This window comes from Opisthocomus hoazin, chromosome 6, assembly GCF_030867145.1.
Source record: "Opisthocomus hoazin isolate bOpiHoa1 chromosome 6, bOpiHoa1.hap1, whole genome shotgun sequence".
NCBI lineage: Eukaryota > Metazoa > Chordata > Aves > Opisthocomiformes > Opisthocomidae > Opisthocomus > Opisthocomus hoazin.
In genome coordinates, this window is record NC_134419.1 from 73,924,920 (window position 1) to 73,945,673 (window position 20,754).

The 20,754-nt window shown below is 42.4% G+C and overlaps 1 protein-coding gene across 2 annotated transcripts in view; it reads left to right on the forward strand.

The window, feature by feature from the left end:
• Positions 1 to 20,754, forward strand: part of GRK5 (G protein-coupled receptor kinase 5) — a 171,371-nt gene that overhangs the window by 70,602 nt on the left and 80,015 nt on the right. The gene's annotated exons all lie outside the window — the stretch shown is intronic.

Consider the following 20,754-nt stretch of genomic DNA (forward strand, 5'->3'; position numbering starts at 1 on the left):
TCATTGTGTGATCAGACCAGGGGACTGGCGTAATGCGCTCACAGGGCAGGGCTTGGGGCCCTTTGCTGTGCATGCACGGGCTCCGGTGGGATCCAGAGGGACGCTGCCGGTAGGCAGTGCCTGGCTTATCTATGGGACAAGTGCTTTGACGCCGTACCTACCAGGACTAATGTGGCTGTAAAAGGACATTCAGAAATGAATCCCCTCATCACATCCTGCGTTCCCTTGTAATAGGTAGCTCTGTATCAGGGAGGAAAGGAGACCTGATGAAAGCAGAGAGGTTGCTGGTGTGGTTGAAGGTTAATGTTAATTATACAGTGGATATGATGTTTGAAGCAGCAGCCACTGCCCTTTGCCAGACAAGTTTGCTCAGCAGTACCATCCTCTATTCAAACCACAACTATACTTTATGTATTTTTTAATAGGACATGTAAATTTTTCTTTAATCACTTTGTTTTATTGATATGGGCCAAATACTGCAGATTTGGAAGTGAGCTTGCAGTGGCATTTCTCCCACTCGTACCTGCCAAAATTCAGCATTCGTTTGACTGCTGCCTTGGCAAACAAGGCTAGCAGCTATCTCCTTGTGGATTCTCCACTGGAAAGCCCACTATTACTCATCTCACCACGAGAGATTAACTTCAGCAACTGAGGCTCCTTTTCTCCACTACACCGACATAAAATCCAGCCACTGGCAATGAATGAAAGGCAAGAAACTGCAATAACTGAGATAACGGGGCAGCATAAATCTATCTAACCTGGGCGGGCTGCTGGGGTCTGAGTGGCAGTGCCCTGGCACTGTGTACGTTCGAAATTCACAGTGTGTTTATGCAGAGAAAAAAGGTGGAATGTTTTGAAGCTCTTTTCATGGTCTCCTTCAGCAAATTTTGCTTCCCTCATTTCTGCTGTAGAGCTAAAAGGCGGTAAAGAAAGGAGAGGGAGGCAGGAGAGAAGAGCGGAGGTTTTCCCAGTTTATGGCCACTCAACAGACACACAAACCCTGACAACAAAAAATTGTTATTCCTGAAGGTACAGAATCTGCTGGAAGCAAATCTGACTTAATATATTGTAATTTGTGTAGGGAATTGTCTCCATTGTTCCATCAACCTTGGTTCCTACAGGAGAAAACGGCACCAGAAGAAATGCTTGCTCTTGTTTTTTCTCTACAAATGTATTATATCCTAAAATATGTAGTCTTAAAAAAACTAGGTCCACCAATGATTTTTCTTTCTGAAATCCTGTTTCTGGCATTTTTTTTGGTGTCAGTTTGTCCTAAATGTAATTTGTTTTGCATCTTTTTTGTGAATGAATTGCTAACAGGGCAAGAGCCCTTGTGATGCTCTTGGCAGGTTTGACTTCACTGCAAAGATTACCTGTTGACTGGGAATTTTAGCAAATGACTTTTACACAATAGGAAATAAGGTCCAAATCCTTGTTCTGTGAATGACTTTTATTGAGTAGCTTTCCCGCTGAGCTGGATGTGATTACACAAGGAATGAGGCACTGCTCAGCCTGAGTAAGGTCATCTGTTCTTGCTGGCTCTACCATTTTTCAGTTAATCTAGCTGAGGTTGAAACATCCCAGACAAACTGTTGCTGTTCATACAGGGAATCTGACACCTCTTGGATGAGCCAGACTCTCTGGGTCCGTAGCATTAAGTTCTTTGCACGTGTGTGGTTGATCCGAGGTGCTCCGGATAGATCTGTCGCGCGTGCAGATCCATTGCCCTGGGCTCTGTGTGGCTCATGGACATCCAGGGACAAGTACGGGTCGTTGCAGTCTGGCCTTAAACTGCTTCCTTCATTGTCTCTGCCGAGGAAGCACAACTCCCTTGACTTTAATCCATCTTTCTTGGTTATTTTCTGCAAGTCCTCTAAAAGGATCTCAGGATTTCAGGCAACAAGGTGTCTCCGCAGGTGATTTTGTGAGGGAATGGACCGAAACATCTTTCTTGAACCACCAGCTGCACTGCTCTCTGATTTGCAGGGGATCCAGCTGCTCGGTGTGTCTGCCCATCAGCCCCTTCCCAAACAACTTCTTCGCACACTGGTCAGTGCCAGTCAAATTTGAGAATCAAACAGACACCCCAGAGAGGCTTGTTCCTCCATTCTCTATGGAAATAGGCAACCAGCAGAGAAGAACAACTTTATACGAGGAAAAGACTACAACCTCAGTTCAGTGTGTTTAGCAATCAGGACAAATACTGGTAGGTTCTGCTCATCACAGACCTCTTTGCCGTGTGTCCACCCCCCAGCACTTTTGGTCAGACAGAGTCTTGCCACTTTGGTTAAAAAAAAAAGTCACACCAAGTCTTAGAGGGTTGCATGACTGGGAGGATTAGTCTGTTGAGGTTTTGTTGTACTTCTCTTTTCTGGATGCTTCCCAAGAGCCTCCATGGAAAAGCTGGAGACAGGGATGGGATGGACCTTTTGATTTAGAGTGGGCATGGACTGCTGCGAAGAAAGGCACGGCTGAGCTTAATGCAGCCCTAAGCCATGGATGGAAAATGCTGCTGTTGTAACTGTGGCCATACAGCCTACGTGTGTGTAGATGCCCACATTTTGGTGTAAAAACGTGTGTGCTTTTGCACCCCACTAAGGTGTACTGAAAAGAGTCTGTGTCTTAAAAAAAATAGTGTAGTGTGAAAAGAAATCTGTGAAAAACAGGAAGGCTGAAATAAACCAAGGGTCTGCGACCTGTGTTGACACAATTATGAGTCAGTTCATACCTTTTGGTTCCCTCTATGTTTACAGGAGACTCTGTGTTTGACTATCCATCATCTGGTGTCTTACTGAAAGACTTGCTTAGTAAAGCCCTTTTTTCCCCTCCTTCTTGCGCACAGAAACAAAAATCAAAACACCCGAGAGAAACACTGTTTCTTGATAAATAAACAAACACTGGAAACATCTTTATTAAAAGTGCCATTTAGCCAAGGAGCGATTTTTTTGGATTGCACTTAAGAGCATCTTCTTTTCTCCTTTCCTTTTTATCCAAAGTCCGCAACACCTTTTGCAGGGAAATTCTGTGGCCTTCATTGTGTGCTAATTAAATAGGCAAATGGAACAGAGATGCGACGCTAATGCCTTTACCAGGCTCTGAGAGAGGTTTGTATATGTGTACTATGAATGGTTAATGGAAGTCGATCACAACTGGTGTTTGAGATGCTAGTGACAATGGCTCATGTGGTGGATGCTGCTAGTAGATGGTGTTCTGCTGTCCTCAAAATTCGCAGATGATAGCTTAGCAAAAGAGAGATGTTTCAAGGCAAGGGAAAAAAATAGCAGGGCGCAGCTTTAAAAATTCCTGCGTTTGACAAACATGGCATGAAGAGATGCCACAAGTTAGGGATACCCACTAGTTTAAAGGCCATCAGTAAACAAAACTATGAGAAAAAGTTGTAATTTTAAAGGCCAGAGTGTCTTTTTGATGATAAAAGATTCTGGATGTCTGAATATTTCTGAATGACGCAAAAGGTTCTGTTGGTTAAAAGTGTGGAATTTTTATTTATTTTGCTCTGACCCATTCTGTGCTTTTTTTTTCTTCCATAAAAAAACTGCTTGGGTGAAAGAGCTGATTATTCCGATCTTTGGCAAATTTTCTTTCGCAACTGTCCAAATGCTATATAATAAATCAAGATTTTTTTTCCCCATAGATTGAAGTTTGTGGGGAAACTGCCACAGAATGTGCCTGCTGCTTGTTGCATAGAGTGATTTGTTGCATTATTGCAGAAAACTTTTAACTCCTTCAGGAAAGCAGTTTCTGGTTGTGCGTTGTACTCAGGTAGAAGGAGAACTCTCATGATTTCTCTTGTTTAATATTTGTATTCAGTGAGATTTCACAGTGAGAAAGGTCATCCCCATTAATACTACTTTTGCCATGCTTGGTTTAAAAAGAGAAAAAAAGTCCTCCCTGTGCCATTTAACCTCTTACATGACATTTGCGTCCCAACATGACATTTGCGGCCTGTTTAGCTGGGGTAAAAGTAGCTTGAGCTTCCAATTCTGGCAGGTTCTTTTCAGTGTTGTTAAAAATACACTTCTGTGTGAGAAACGCTTTGTAGAGATGGTGAACAGAGTAAGTGGGACAAAATCGAAGCCACAGAGTTCACACGCTCTCTTTTTACAAAAGCTGGCTCTTTTTTCTCCCTGCTTTTTTTTTTGGATTGTATTTTTTCAGACCTGATCAAGACCGTCACCTACATGATTTTTTTTCAGTCGCTTTGGAACTTGTCTGCCTGGAGGCCTATTGATAGTGCAGGCTCTGCAATGGGATTCAGACCTACCTAAACGAGGTTTTTTGAGCCGCCGGCATGGGCACTGATAGCAATCAAGAAGCAGCGGTATGGACATCAGTGACAGAGAGATGCTTGAGTATTTATCCAGACTCCTAGAAATGCTTTGCAGCCTGCACTGAGCTCCATCCTGTGGCAGAAAGACTGCTGCTATACCCCCGTTATCTCATTTAAAGGTGGCTTGAGCACCACTGTTCTGCACCACAGTGCTGGGACATCTTTCGTGAAACCACTCCAGCAGTTCTGAGGTTCCTTGGCTTCAGAGGTTTGCCAGTGCTGCGAACATAAATGCATGGGTGAGGGGTCTTGGAAGAGAAAAGTGTGAGTTTCCAGGCTAACTCGAGAGGGAAGGTGCCTCTGAGAGATCAAGCAACAACACGGCTTATCGATGTTCATCATGGGGTAATGTGTCTGTGCAGCACCCTGCCCCGCGTCAGCTGGGGACGGTGTCAGAGCCGGGGGGTGTACCTGCTCGGGGAACGGAGATGGAGGCAAAGGAATATGGTGCATGTGCAAATCCCAGAACCTGAGACTATGTGGTGGTGTCACTCATAAGCTCAGGCACTGAAATTGGGAAAGAGAAGGCATCAAAAGCCTGGTCTGATGAAAACCACAAAGAAGTAATTTTCTCTCCACCAAATTCTTCAGCTCTGATGTTTACAGTGATTAAAAAGCAAGGTTTAGAAATGTAATCCTGAAGCCAACAAATAGATCAAAGGAAAGAGTTGCAGCTTGCCTTCCACTGTAAATAACCAAGCACAACTGGTTATGACTTCTGTGACTGTCTTATAGTATCGGTCTGAATACTACACCTAAGGCTGGTCTCATGTTTTTGGCTAAAACTAGAGTCTGAGTTTTTGAGAAATATTTTTTAGAAAGCATCATCTTTCCTTGGAAAAAAACTTAAATTTTTGTTGCAAATAGTTTTTCAACAAGTAGTCAGGATTCTGTAGCATGAAATAACAGCAAGGACAATTATCTCCTATTTTCTTCCCAAATGTGTAGGCGTATGGGTAGCTGTGTGGGGAAGATGCTGGTGGGGTGTGTGTGCATACAGCCAGAACTGAGTACCCAGCACAGAGCTCTACAGCACCTCTGGGAGGCACTAGATTTTCTGCAGACCCGTGGATCTGGAATCAGTGGAGTAGAAAATATTAGCTAGTAAGAAAAAAAAAAAAGACAACGTACTGTAGCATTGTTATACTCTTAATTAAAATGTATTTCCAGAGAAATTCCTATCATTGCAGGCCCAAGCTGATAAACACATAGGCTCACAAATAATTTTTTATCCACACAGGGAGTCCCTTTAAATTCAGTTGACAACAGACGGGGGTTTTTTTCAGCAATCAGAATTGTGCTCGATATGAAAATAAATTTTCCCACATCAGTGCCTTTGGATTACTGCAGCAGAAGATATATTTCAGTCACTACCATCCACAGCAAAGTGATACCTTGCTGGTGTTCTTGCATCACCCCAGTGTCAGCTCCTAAGCCAGGTGTCTGTTAGCAGCCCAGGCTTCGGGGAGGGAGCGGGGCTCCTGCCCGTCACCCCTTGGGCTCACACCGGCACTCGAGGGCTAGTTGTGCCACTGCAGTGTGCATCATCCCTTTGGTGCTGGAGCCGTACCTAACAGAAAATCTCCCTGGATGAGTTGTCCTCCATGATGGTTGTCTGCAGGACGACTACAGAAAGAGCACAGAGAAAGAGGAACCCAAGAAGGACTGAAGGCAAAATGGGAAGTACTGCCGAAAGCTGCGGATAGGATTTATTGCTCTGGAAAAAGTTATGCAGATTTTTTTGGATAACATTAATACAGAATAAAACCCTCGAACTGATCTATTTCCAAATAAGAATCAAAGTCCTTCTCCTTGACAGTCCCCACTCTGTACACTTCCTTTCCCCCTCGCTTTCTTTTTTGCTTTCTTCCACAGTAGACACAACTTTCCCCTCTCATCCTTGAGCCCAAAGGTCTCTGTTGCTCCTTCGAAGTGCAGCTTACGCAATCTTTCCAGCATAGACCTTGCCTTCAGCTGTCCCCTGTAGTTGCTTGGATCTGACGTGCTGTCCCGTATCATGAATACATCTAAATTAAATTAGATACTCTTCAGGGGCAGGAACTGGCCACATGATAGAAATTGTTCCAGGACATGAAATGATACGGCTGACGTCAAAACCATGTTGTTTGTTTACAAACCCACAGTTAGTTCAGTTGCTTTCTTTAAAATCCTTCAGATTCAACTATAATTCTATCATAAACATAGGTTTCTAGTGCTCTAATGATGGACAAACAGAGCGATGTTTGGTGCCCTTGCAAGATTAGCTGTATCCAGTTTATAGTGATAGGTGGAATTGAGAAGGGTTGGGTTTTGCCTTGCATTTTTTTTTTTAATGCCGTTGCAGAAAGCATGTGGAAAACAAGCTGGTTTATGCATCTAGGGAGACTCAGGACTAACACTGGGACAACAGGCTGCTTGCAGGCTTCTTGTACTTGACAGCTTCCAGGCGGGAACGGGACACAGGGGAAATGAGTTGAAATGATCTCAGCCCACATTCTATTTACAGAATTTATTTGACAAGACTTAATCCATTAAGTATTACCTTGGCAGTGGCAACCCAGAAAGAAACCAAGAAAGACGTTGCTATTCTCCATAAAGAACAGGCAGAAAATCTACATCTCCTTACCAAACAGTGAGTCCACACCAGTCGTCATTCAATGGGAAGCCTCCTAAGGAACAAATATTATCACTAAACCTCTGTATTTTTATTTTGTGGCAAAGACTGTATTTGGTGCAATAAATTAGTCTTCTCAAATTAAGAAGAAAATAAAATGCCACGACACACTTTGAATTATTTCCAGAAGTTATTACAGGGATGTGCAGAAAAGGAATTAGAAGAAAATATATCCTTTTAAAAGATCTATTTCATCTCTCACTGAAAATAGAAGTAGATATTGTGAGCTGCAGGGTTTTTCATTATCTTATTAGGTAATATGAGTCATTAAAGCTAATTAATAGTTATGCGGTGATTTGGAATTGTAAAATGCTATATAAGTGCTCACGGGTCCTGTTAAATACTAGTACTTGGTTCTTAAGGAAATTTATTTTAAAACCAATTTAGTATTTGCTGGATATGGGGAAGGAGAGGCAGGGCTACATTTATGATGAAAGCTTACTCTTCTCCCTGCTGAACTCACTTGTAATTTTGCTACTGGTAGCGATGAGTGTGGCAGGGCAAAGCAAGCCTCTGGTTTGGTTGAGTCTGTTCAGCTCTGCTGGAGTCATTGAGAAAATTTCCCTTGAATTAAATTGTACAGGAGCCCTCTTATAATGAAAGAAGGGAACTGTGGGAAGGGAAGAGAGAGAAAAGGTCTACCAGATCTACACAGAGATCCCGTGGAGTGCACTCGTGGGATGAGCAGCCTGAAATCCTCGCGTGTGGGGACGTGTTCAGGCTTTTAGGGAGAGATGGGATTAACCTAAGTTAAAGCTTGTCAAGGAAAATAACCCTTCTGGAGTAGCTGGTAGAGGAAGCGTTATTTTGATTTGGCTGCTGCTAGTTGTTATAGAGGCCTCTAGGATTGTGGCTGGGCTTTCTTTTAGGCTTTGCTGGAAACAGTGGTGCTAGAAGCACGGCACGCTGAAATGCTGCAGGTTGGTGTTGATGAACATAGGAGACTGAGCCCTTGGTTGAAACATTTTGTAACAATAAATGGCTTTTTGAATGAAATGTATGCAGTAGTAAAGTGGAATTATTATTCTGGTTAAAGCCTGAAACCCAACATTTTTTTCTTTTTTTTCCTCCTTCCATGGCCACCTTTGGTGGAAGAGAGGCAGGAGAAAAAGAAACATCCTATTCTTTACTTAAAACCAGAAAATAAGTGATGGTTTCAATTTATATGAAAGTTACCCAAAGTCCATAAAAGATTTTGAGTGAAGCAAAATTCACATTTTATATTCATATGTGCTATTTTGAATATCTGTAAATATACAAGCAATCTGGTACTTCTTTTTTTGATTCTATATCTATCTTTGTAGCACTTCTTTTACTGAAGCACTCTTTGCCGCAAAGTGTACTTCTAGGGCACGAAGTGTACTTCTTCCTTTGTTGTGAAGGTCCTTGATCTGTGCACTTCAGTTCCACTGGTTTAGTTATCATTTCCTGACACTGCAGATGGACAATAAAATGAATTTAAATACAATATTTCAGTTTTAAATATAATATAAGGCACTGCAAATTATTTTATAGGTTAACAGGTTTGGGATTCATACTCCTTGTAAATCCATGTCTGAAGCGAGACCCCAGATAAAGTGCCTTAGTGCAAATCTGGCCCATTATTATCCTAGTGCTCCTGATTTCTGGCTTTCCAGGAAAAGAGAGGTTGAGAGGTTTTAGGATAATCCCACGCATAATTTTTAATTCTGGTTTTAAGATATAGTGTGGGGGAATTCATGTGGGGAATGTTAAAAGCCTGATTTTTTTTGTGGTTTGGCTGAATCCCTGGAGTCATTGAGAGATTCCATTTATTTTTCAGGTAATCACTGTACGCTGCTTTGAAAACACTTTGGAGGTGATAATTGGAAATATTTCTCTGTGCTCTGTAGATCAGAAATTAGGGCATGGCCATGAATTATGCTAAATATTGACATTGAAATAGAAGCCCCACTTGGCAGGGTTGAAGCAAGAGTTACAAGACCATTTCCGAATAGAGCTCCTGGTTATGCCAGTACTTTTATTTACTTATTGATCACATTTTTACCATGCTAAACCAATGCCAGGGAATTCTAAGACACATAAAATAAGAATATTCTCTACTCTAAACTGTTGTCTCTTAGCTGAAGTAATGGAAAGATTGAGTAAAAGTCCAACATAGGGAAGGGAAACAAAATTACAGAGCAAGATGGTATAACGAAAACTGTGAAAAATCTCCTGAGTTTGGGGAGGAAGGTAGACCGGTATTTGATTTTGTTGAAAAAGTCCCTGTTGTCCTGGAATTGGTAAAGTTCAGTGCAAAAAACGCTCAACAAAAAGTCTAAACTCTTATAATCCTTAAAAAATATGTTATGCACCAAGACATTTAAGTCACAATTAAATTTAGTGTATTAAGAAAAATGTGAAGGTTTTAACCTTTCCAGAGGAATAACTAATCAATTCCAAAAGATGGGAAGTCTCTATGGTATTAAATGATCCACAAAAATGTAATCTCTGCAGATGGTTACAAACTTCTTTGTACCTGCCAGGTTCACCATCCTCCTGCTCTGCACCAGCATTATATTTGCACAGTGGCACCTTGAGGGTCTCTTCACGTCACGTTGATTTTCTGAGCTCTCGCTTGGACAAGTTAGGACAAGGCAGCGTTGACAGAGTGGTGATGGCTGTTCTCATGAGCAACAGGACGTGGCTTAACTACACATAAGTATTTGCAATGTTGAAACAGCCCTCTATAAGTAAGTGCTTTCAGGCTTTCATAACTCCTGATTCAAAATATTTTTGGCATTTGTAAACATGGCAGATGGAGAAAAAATGGTTTTGAGCACAAGAAGAATTTGGTATAAGTCACTTCAGAAATATTCTGATCAGTTCAAACAAACAATGTTCAGCACTTGAGTATCACGTTCATCGCATTTGACCTTTTGGTATAGGTATAGTTTGTCTCATGAGCAGTGACTTCAACATACCGAGCCTCAAGTAGGTCATTGATGAAGAAGTTAAACAAGACTGGGCCCAGTACTGACCCCTGAGGAACACCACTTGTTACCAGCCTCCAACTAGACTCAGCGCCGCTGATGACAACCCTCTGAGTTCTGCCATTCAGCCAGTTCTCTATCCACTTCACCGACCACTCATCCAGCCCACACTTCCTCAGCTTCCCTAGGAGGATATCATGGGAGACTGTGTCGAAAGCCTTGCTGAAGTCTAGGTAGACAACATCCACGGCTCTCCCTTCGTCTACCCAGCCAGTCATGTCATCGTAGAAAGCTATCAGATTGGTCAGGCATGATTTCCCCTTGGTGAATCCATGCTGACTACTCCTGATAACCTTCTTTTCTTCCACTTGCAATGTAAGCAATGTAGCAAAGTATGACATATTCATACTGATCAGCTCTCCACCAGCCAAAGCCAACTGGCAGCCATGCCACCTCAAGCAAGATCCTTTTCAGAACTCTTTGGCTGAACCTCCTGACCCTGAGCATGAATGACTAGGTGGGATATCTTTGGGAAAGACCTCCATGCTGGTGACTGGCTGGGCCCCATGTGGGAGGGAGCTAACCAGTCCCTGGGGTGGGAATGGGCCAGCACTGTTTGCTCCTGGAGGCCTGTGTGCGCCCCAAGTCCATGCCCAAGGAGGATGGAGAATGGCAGACAGGAGAGAGGGTGGGCTCAGAGGGACAGCGGTAGGTAGACAGGGTTACATCCCCTTTGCGTAGTCAGTGGGAATATTCCTGAGGCTTGTACTGCCTGGGAGAGGAGAAAAAAGCTGTCGTGAAAAGAGCAGCTATTAAGCAGCCCTTGTGCTGGGACTGGACCGCATGACTGTCCTCAACTCTATGGAGGCTTTCTTCCTCCAAGGTAGAGAGACTCTTTCCTTCTGAGACTGCTTTCATCCCTGCCCAGGAGACTGTGGGTGTCCGTGGGATGCCATATCCTCATTATCTTCTATGGAAGGAAAAAAAAAAACCTTCTAAAAATATTGTCTATGCCAGTATTGTCTATGCCAGTGTGACTATGAATCAGTGGTCAGAGCTGCGAGGGAGAATTACAGCGTTTTCTCCCTGTTCTTTGCTGTGGACAGCCCCTAGTCCTATGACTGGGACTAATGTCTTTTTTAGAATCTACTTCAAAGTCTCCTCGGGGGCCAGAGCCTTTCTTATGAGTTAGAAATCAACTGGTTTAGGTAAGATCTTAAGGAGTAGAAGGCGGCAATGCAATTTCAGACTCCGCAGAGGAGCTGCCAATGCAAAGGTCACACAAGGTTGTGGTTAGTCCCACTGCGTGTTGCAATGGGCTTTGTGCATTAGTACAGACTGGGATTACAGCAGGGCCAGCACAGAGCGAGGGAAGACGTGGATCCACCCTGTAGCCTTGTGGTTTTCGCAAGTTTTCTGGCACTGGCCTCTGTTCCAAATCCTAAAGGAGCTCTCATGGAGACCTGCCATCCTGGTTCAAAAAAAGGGGTAGGATTTTATTCTCAATAGCACCGTTGAACTACATGGAAAGTAACCACCACCCACAACCAATTACTACTAAGCACCTATAGACTGCTTGAAATCTATAAAGAGCTCGATAAGTGCTCACAGTAACTCATAGCCTTTATTTTCTCTTTTCTCATATGATATGAGACCAGTTGAAAACTTGTCCTCCTCCATCTCCAAGGAGAGATTATGTCTTTTTCCAACGCTCCAGCGATTTTAGCCTGCTGCCTCACTAGATGCTGGGGAGTGGTGATGCTAAATCACATCTCCCAAAAAAGCCTTTATCCTCTGCGTAAATTAGCTGATAGCTTCCTTTTAACTGATGCAAGTCAAAACAATGTTTTAGCTGGCAGAATTCTGTGGAATTCTGCCTCATCTTTTTTTTCCTCCCATCAGCAAGCTAGTATTTCCCCAACAAGTCCCCAGATCTGGCAGTTTTCCAGGGTTTCCCTTTCTGGTAGACAGCAATGAGGAAGGGAATCTCATCTTGCTGCCAGCTCACCCACTTACAATATGCATCAGGGAGGGATCAAAAACCCTTTCCTTCAACTGCCTCAGAGCAGAGAAGGAACTGGGATTTCAGCTGGAGGCTCTGTCTGTGAGATATGGATCATCAAGACTTGAATTAGAGAGCAAATACGCCCCTTTGCTTTTCTTCCTTCCTTTTTTCCCTTCATTAAAGTGAATTTAAGTCCTGGTGACAGGTAAGGCACGGATAGCCCTTGAAAGGGAGATGCATTTATCTCCCAGACAGGTGCTGTCTCGTTTCCCTCTCTCTCTGCTCTGGTCCCTTCCAGGGTGGAGGTACAATGGCGAGACAGAGAATATTTCAGCACCCATGATCGCTCGCTCTTGGCTGGCTCTGCCAGCCTGGATGCCAGTTGTGGTGGTGGGTTTTGCATAGCTGTGGGTCTGATACCAGTTTAGCTTGCCAACTGCCAGCAAAAGCTGTGTAACTTGCAACTCCACAAATGCCATGCCAGCATCTGCTTCTCATCCTACAGTGTTTTAAATAATGCACAATTTCAGCTGTCTTCCCCTTCCTTCCTAATTTCAAAGCACAATTTGATGGTTCCATGTATTGCTCGGAGATGCCTTTGCAGGCTGCGCAGTCCATGTGCAAGGCAAAGCTGGTCAGGGACCTGCAAGATTTCACACGAACTGTGCCTCTGGCACGATCGTGCATCGAAGCAGAAGAAACCCTCAGCTGCGAGGACTCCTACAGCTTGTGGAATGCGTTAATTAAACAAGCGTCTCTGGAAGAGGTAAAATGGTAGAGGACCTCTGCAGATAACTTGGCAGCTCCCTAATACAGTATTCACAGCTTCGAGTCTCTTAGGAAAAAAACTGAACAGGCCTTATAGAGGGTTTTTTAAAGCTCTGCTTTCCGGTAGGAATATAATTGAAGAACGCCGTGAAGGCCGTGGAAGCATGCTGCTCACAAGCAGAGAAAAGATTAAATTCTGTGCTTTGTTTGGGGTAAATTGCTGACCTTTGTCTTCAGCATTAAAGCCATCTGAAGAAAACCATTCCTAGCACACAGCAAGATGAGTTGCTTTTGCTGCATTCTTTCCTGCATACAGTGTAATAGTTTAGTATGAATATAGCTGGAAAAAAAGGAAAATTGAAAGCATAATTCATTTTGAATGGCATGATGTAAGAGGTGATTTCTTTTAAGGAGCTAGAAGGCAAAGGGATGAGCGTTAAATATTTTAAGTGGGCTCTTGGAACAATCCCTTAATGGATTTTTTTTCTCCTCCCTTCCTTTTTACAGCTGTAAGATCTATGTTTCCTGCTAGTTCTCTTTTCTTTTTATTTATAGACTTTAAAATCTTGATCAGAACAATTTTACCTATCAGGTTATAAAAATACTCTATCTTCTTTACCACAATGCCAATAAGCATTTGCTTCTTCAGCTCAGTAACAGTTCCCCATTCTGCATTCTGGGCAGATTTACTCCATATCAGAACAATTTCTACCCACTGAGTCAATGTCTTAAGGCACAACCTCTTCCTGCCGTGCTACGAACTAAATATTTCCTATAGTGGCCTTATAATTTCCCAAATTTCTCCTCCCCCTTCAGAGCCTGGGAAAGCAGATGGACCCTACAGGATGACCTGGAGGTCGTGAAATCCAGGCTGTTAGAGTTGAAGTGGGGAAGCGCATTCCGGAGGAGACAACCCTTCCACCAGGAGCGTTTGTAGCTTGGGCTGCTCTCCAACCCACACCGCTGAGCTGATACTGAGCTCTTCAAGTGATTGCAAGTGACATGGCCTGGGGCACGGAGACAGCAGATGTCTGGTATTTAGGTTGTTATGGCTCGGTGTTTTCCACTCGAGCTGGAACTCAACTGCTAGCTAATGACAGTCACGGGGACCCTGTGCAGCACACGTCTTGAACAGGGCACCTGGGAAGAAAAATCCATTGAAAAGCATCGTGCTGCTCTCAGGCATTTGAAAGGGGAGACAGCGTGCGGGAAGCCGGCAGAGGCATGAATCACCATAGAGAGGGCCATATTCAAATGTCAAGCCCACAGTTTTCTCAGCAGTCGTAAGGAGACAACCACTTGGCAAATCCAACCCAGCCCTGAACCTGAGTGACAAAACAGCCCCCTTTGGTCTGGCCTCTCATAAATGCTGGCTTTTTCATTATGTTTAAGTAAATCAGTTTTATTTCTCACCCCAGGCTTATAAGCTCCAGTTATGTCCCTGAATCATACTGGATTGGGCTGTTACTCAGCTGCCCTACAGCGTATCCAGTGCTGTCCAGATCTGATGAACCTTCTGTCCCATCAAAGCCTGAAACGTGAAAGAGAGCTAGGAATGATGTGGATCTCCCAGGGAAGTCCTTGGGTCAGAGAATCGGTGTTTGGCATCGCTCTGCAGCTTCTGTCGCTGAAGAAAGGGAAGGCCGTGTGGTCAATGTGCTGTAATAAATATAGCTGACCTATCTGAAAGGACTGCTGTGGGCAAGTGGTCATCTGTGGCAAGGAGGAGGCTATCAGTCAACACAAGGAATGTGGCCTCTGAGTCATATTCAGACCTAGAATCAAACAGAACGGGGTTAAAGAGTCTGAGAACAACAGAGCTACGGCTGTGGTAACAGATCGTGCTCTAATTCAAGGCAATGGGAGCTGCATACAAAAACTGTAATCTCTCAGGCAGCATGAGGCTGAAATGAGTAGTAAAAAATTAATGCCACCATGGAAACACATCATCAAAAGGCAAAACCAAATCAAGAACAAAACCAGCACCACAACAGGCATTCCAGTTTTGTACTGCTGGAAGCTCTCGTGATCTCTTGATTGGGCAAACCGAAGCCGTTTGTCCAGAGCCCAGGCAATCCATGAATTACAGGTGTAATTTCAGGTGGTTTCATGCAGCGTGCACAGGAACAGCCATAGAAGAGTGGCAGCGTAGGCTCATTAGGAAGTAGGAGGAGCAACTGATGTTTCTGAAGGGTTACACCCAAACCAAAGATGAACATGCTATGGTGTTTCGTGGGTTTGCCCATTGCAGCTGGGGTAGCCTAGTAGGCATTTGCTATCTCAAAGTGCACTTGCACTGTCATTTCATGGTGTCAACCTGTTCTACTTAAGTAGAGTGCTACAAAGTAGATCTTACTTGGACCTTCTGGACTCTAATTTGCAGCGTATAACTTATGCCACTATTAATTTTAGAAAAAGGATATTTTAAGGCTTCATTTCAGACATTTCTTGTTATTAATGACCTACTGTAGCTCTTTGAAACTGCTACTCTTACCCAGAACTCAGCTGCCAACTGCTCATAGACACTGAGAGTTGTGGGATCCAAAAACGAAGTCAATGCCTTCAGTGTAGATGGACTGATGCAGAGCTGTGCAGCTGTGGTGTGACACCAGACACAAGAAATAAAAAGTGGTCTTTGTCTTAACTGTGGGCTGTAAAAAACTCAGAGTTTTTGTTAATCAGTGATTTCTTACCTTCCCTTGATTTGAGGAACCCAGATATATTCCAACTGAAATGGGGATAGCTACATGAGAAATTTAAAGCCAAGTAAACCAGGCCCTGGCCTTGCTTACTGAGTGTTTAGAAGTCTTTGGGCTCCCCTGAGTACAGGTTGAAAGACATGCTCTATTTCAGGTGATTTTAGTTTTCTAATCAGAAAATTATGTGAAGGCTGGAGTGAAGAATACCGGAAAATCTGATAAGAAGTAGATCACAAGTTCAAATGCCACACAAGAATGCTGAATTTTGAAAAAAGAGAAGCAAATCATTTAAATTAGATAAACTGTCTGATTAGGAGAACTACACAGTATCATTTTTCCCAATGAAATCAATAAGCTTTGTGTGAATTCTTGGAGTATCTTGGAATATATGTAAACTTTTCACAAGGATGGATGAAGAGGGGAATTATCTGAATACAAATATGTGAGTATGAGAATACCTTCAGTGAGGCTGTGCCAAGGGTAGGACCAAGCGACAGAAAGGATGAAATCAGACTGTCAACACAGGCACCTAAGACAAGCAAATGCTGTCTTGGGTCTGTTCAGTGGAAATATCATTTGTGAGAGACACAAGCAGATTATTCCACACTAGAGCCAGGTTTTGCCACCCTTCCTGAGGTGGGTGGCATCAGTCTTGATTGATGAGAGTAACAAACACCAGTTTTCTTAATTGTGCCGGAAATTTTATGTCTTACTTCTGTCAGATCTTTGCTGACTTGCTGCCTGTATTTGCACAAGCTATTTTCATTGAACAGTGTAATTTGATTCTGGGAAAATAAATCAAAGAAAAGGCCTATGATATAGATTAGCCTCCCTCCCACAACCTAAATTGCTGTTGGCCAATTGGCACTTGCAGAAGTTGCCCTCATGACATTTATTACCTATTGTGTAGTTGTGGAAAGAATTGCCCGATCCAATCCTATTGAATCGCAGACTCCATGCTTCCTCCAAGTCCCTCGCAGAATACAGCAACTGGCCAGCAGCAGAGCTGTGTTCACAGCTGTGCAGATCTTGGCATGATGACATCATGAATGAATGTAGGATGCTAACCAGCATCTAACCTTGTCCATTGTTGCCTTCTGGTTTTGCTCTACTGACAGCCTTTTCAAACACATTTTGGTTGCTAATTCAGTATATGACAGAAAGTAGTTGGAGTGTTGATGACACCCCATTGCAAAAATGATGCATCATGCAGGAATGAACACTATAAAATAATTAACTTCAGGATATGATAATTTGTCTTCCTTTCTCCAAGGAAGAGTCCTTTGACGTTAAGAGCATTGGACACATAAGTTTGATACATTTTGGTGCCTTCAACTCTTACTCTGCGATTCAGATATTTTTGTTTTCCAAGGCATTGATCATAGTGAATATTGCACATTTCTTCCGTCTACACAAAATCTCACTACCTCTTCTGTTGTTATTTAGGCCTTATAAGTAGTGTACCTATTGAAAGTGCTGTTTGATGTCATCATGTCTAATAGAGAAACATACCAAGAGTATTTAGTTCCATTTTTAATTCTCCTTCGAATGTGTCTTCTGATAATGGTAGCCTGAAATAGCTGGGGCCTGGACTTACTGCCTTTGGAAGGCACTGGCAAGCCTATGGGTAGTAACAGTCTAAATTGTGTGTTACTCTCAACAGTAATGAATTAATTATATAGCCTAAACATTTTTAATAGTAGATTTAAATGCAGATTGCTAATACTTACAAGAACGATATATAGTTCTTATGAGTTTCTCCATTAGATACAATTCCACAGTCTAACCTTAGCAGATGTGGAATAGTGTCTCCAGATGCTCTTAATATTTTCCATTCCAACTTCACTGATAAATTGAGTGTTCCTTTGCACAATATAGTGCTACATCTGTTTTGATACCAGTATTGCTATGGGCTATGGCAGACAGAAGTTAAAGGATTCTTTTTTACCAAGTGCTCCACTATGATTGCAATGAACAATATTTTAATATTCTTCTGAGAATTAAAAGTATTAAATAAGTCAATGGTATGGCAGAGTCACTGACCTTGACTGCAGAGTGTCTCGAAGTAATATCTGCAAGGTTTTCACGTCTACTTCCTTTCTGTTTAGCTTGTATCTGTGGATGGGCTATTTAAAGAAGATTGTTGTCCAGATACCAGACTTCAAGACCAGTGAACTTCCTTGAGCTTAAGCAGCACATGAGATTTACAGCTAATTTGAGATAGTGACATCCAGAATAGCAATAGAATTCTTGTTAGAGACCTTCAGCGGTTATCAATGGAAAATAAACAGTTTGGCTAGTCCCTGTGAGTTTATAGATAGAACAGGATGGGAATATCATGGTATGAGTGAAAACAGGCACACACAAGGCATGTCTACACTAGTTTGCAAATGCCTATGGGGTTCTGTCTGGAATAACAGAGGTCACACAGAATAAGAAAAAGCCTCAAAGCCTGTTTGGTTATCACATTTTTCCAGTCGTTGCAACTCTGCTGAATTCAATGGAGCTAGACCAACAAAATTGAAGTAAATGCCATCATGAGATGGGCATTCAATTTTTGTTATCTTAAAGATCTTATTATCTCTCTGTTGGTTGGTGAATTGCCATAAGGCACACTACTATCTTAACTTTGAGGTTGGAAGGAGCCAATCTGTATTCCTATTTGAACAGGAAATATAGAAAGGAAATATGAGCAAAGGAAGAAAGGGGAGAGATCAGATTAGATTAGATTAGATCAGATCAGGAGAAAGGAGGAGAGAGTAGGATGCAAGAAAAGTAAAGACAGAGAGAGGCAGATAGATAGACAAGACCAGAAATAGTATGGCCTGAGCGTGTAAAGCGATAGTACAGAAAGACTGCAGTAAAAAAGGATGGGTAGAAAAAGGAAAAAGAATAGACAATTATGAAATTCAGTAAACGTGCGGTAAATGTGTTTAGTTTTGTTTTAAAGCAAGTCAGCCATACTCACTGTGTTGACTATGTGATTCAGAAGTGGTTTGGCCACATCTTAAAAAAAAGGAAAGAAAATTCTCCTGGTCTTTGACAAAGGACGAGGTGACAACCTTCCAAGCACCCTTATTTCCTTTCATTTAAGCTTGGCATCAAAAAAATGGGGAGGTTGTCATCACATTCAGAGTGAGTTCATTTGAGAGCACGGTGGTACACAGAAGTGAAGCTGGCCAACAGAACAGGGAGGAAGAGAAGTCTTTTGCAGACAGTTGTTTTCCTGTGGGACATATCTGGGACCCTCCGAGGCAAAATATGCTTGCGTTCATCCACAGCAAATGTTCTTCAAGTGCTATACCACATTTGGGAGTTGCAGCCAGGATCAACACTTGATGTCACCCAGGACCTGTAAATTCTGGTCTATGTAATTTGCCATGTGTGGGACCATCAGATGAGATCTTTTAACTAAGCTTGTGTCTGCTCTGCTTGGACATTGCAGTCTATATGGCATTTCTTATTGGGCATAGGATGTTAAATGTAGTGTCCTGGCAAAATTCCAGCCTGGGTGTTTATATTCTGCTCACTTAAATGCCGCTCTTGGATCATTATATGAGAGCAACTGTGGAGCTTGTCCTTTGCAAGTGATGAATATGCCTCTCAGACCTGCTTTATGGGGAGGCACATCAGCTCTCCTCTGAGGACCATGAATTCATGATTCATGTTAATAACAGTAGCATGCACCAGACCAGACCTTGTGGATTTTTTCCTTTTTTTTCTTTGTAATCTCAAGGTTTATTTGCTTACTCTTGCAGTATCATTGATTTCTCTACTAGTGTTAGTGTCCCTGAATTATCACATCATGTATCTCCAGCATGCTGCCATACCAGAGATCCACGTAATGGGTGAAGGATAAAAAACATATCTTTTAAATCATGGAAGTTTCTCAAACACATCTTTCTTAAAGAGGCTTGTTTAGTCTGTTTCTGTTTTGCCAGAACGTCTGTTTTTAGGGAGTCTCCTCTTTTACTTGAATAAATCGTGATTCTTTTTTGCTACATCAATAGTAGCAGTTGAACCTAAGAAAACTTGGAAGGTGGTGCCTACAGGCATCCAAAAGCAATGAATATTTATTCGTATTCTCTAAACCTTTCCATGCACCGGGGCAGGACTGTCTTGTTTTTCTGTGTTTACTCAGTGCCTAGCACCATGCTCCCCCTCTTATGATCTTGGTCCTCTGCCATGATTAGGCATTAGCATGGCAAAATAATCTTTATTAGTAATAATATTACATATCAATAACAGGAAGAGTGAATGAGGAGGCAGGACTTCGCTTTCCCTGCTTTGCTCCTCTGGGAGATTTGTCAGGCAGATCTCTCTGTTCCAGCAAGGCAATTCTGCAAGGATGAAGTAGAGGTCTACTCCTTTCTTCTCTTATAGTCTTATATCAGTGAAGCGGTCACTGATTTCCCCTTGTAAAGAGCTGAGTGGGGTACCCAGTATGCTGTGCACACTGCTCACACTACTTTCAATATTAAAATGCATACGTAGAAGTGCTGGAGTATTCCCACTGGAGTTTCCCACTTAAGGCTGAAAGATAACCCAAACCATACCTTCATGAAATACAGAGTTCTTCCTCCACCGAATCTGCTTTGCTAACACTATTCCCTCTTTGCAGGCCATTACCAGGTATGTATTTCATTTTTTAAACTATTGATTGAATTACCTTATTTTCTAAGTGCAAAGAATGGTGGAAATTATTGAGCTGTAGAGCAGTGTGTTGGATTGGCCACATCAGGCATACTGACCTATTGAAAAGTAGCACGATTCTGGGTTTCACATAAAAGAGATGTGTGCTATGGGGTGGAGAAGCAGTTATAGATCTCATTAAGGCCAAGTAAATGTGTGTGCCATTTTATATTTCCGATTTATTTTTACCTGGAACATAAGTAATTCAAGAAGCTAGTTGCACAGGTTATATTTTTAGATAGTCCTGGGCCCAGCTGAGAAAAGGAAAGCTCGTCATTTCCTCGTAGTTGGGTTGCAGCGAACAGAACAATGTTTTCTAACTGAAGACTGAAGCCTTCTTACATAAAGTAATTGCAGGCTGGAGTTCACACATGAAGAACACGTCTTTAGATGTATTCCAAAACAACACAACAGAAATACTGTGTTGTAACTTGCACAACGTGCACCCCTGTTTCCCAACAGTTTAGTGCACACTATTACCAGCAGAATGCAACACCATAGCTTTACTACCAAATTCATTGTGTGAATTAAACACACCCAAACAACCTCAAGTTGCCTTCGGATCCCTTGACTGACAATCAGTAGAGCTGAATGTCTGTTTTTCACAAGGGGAT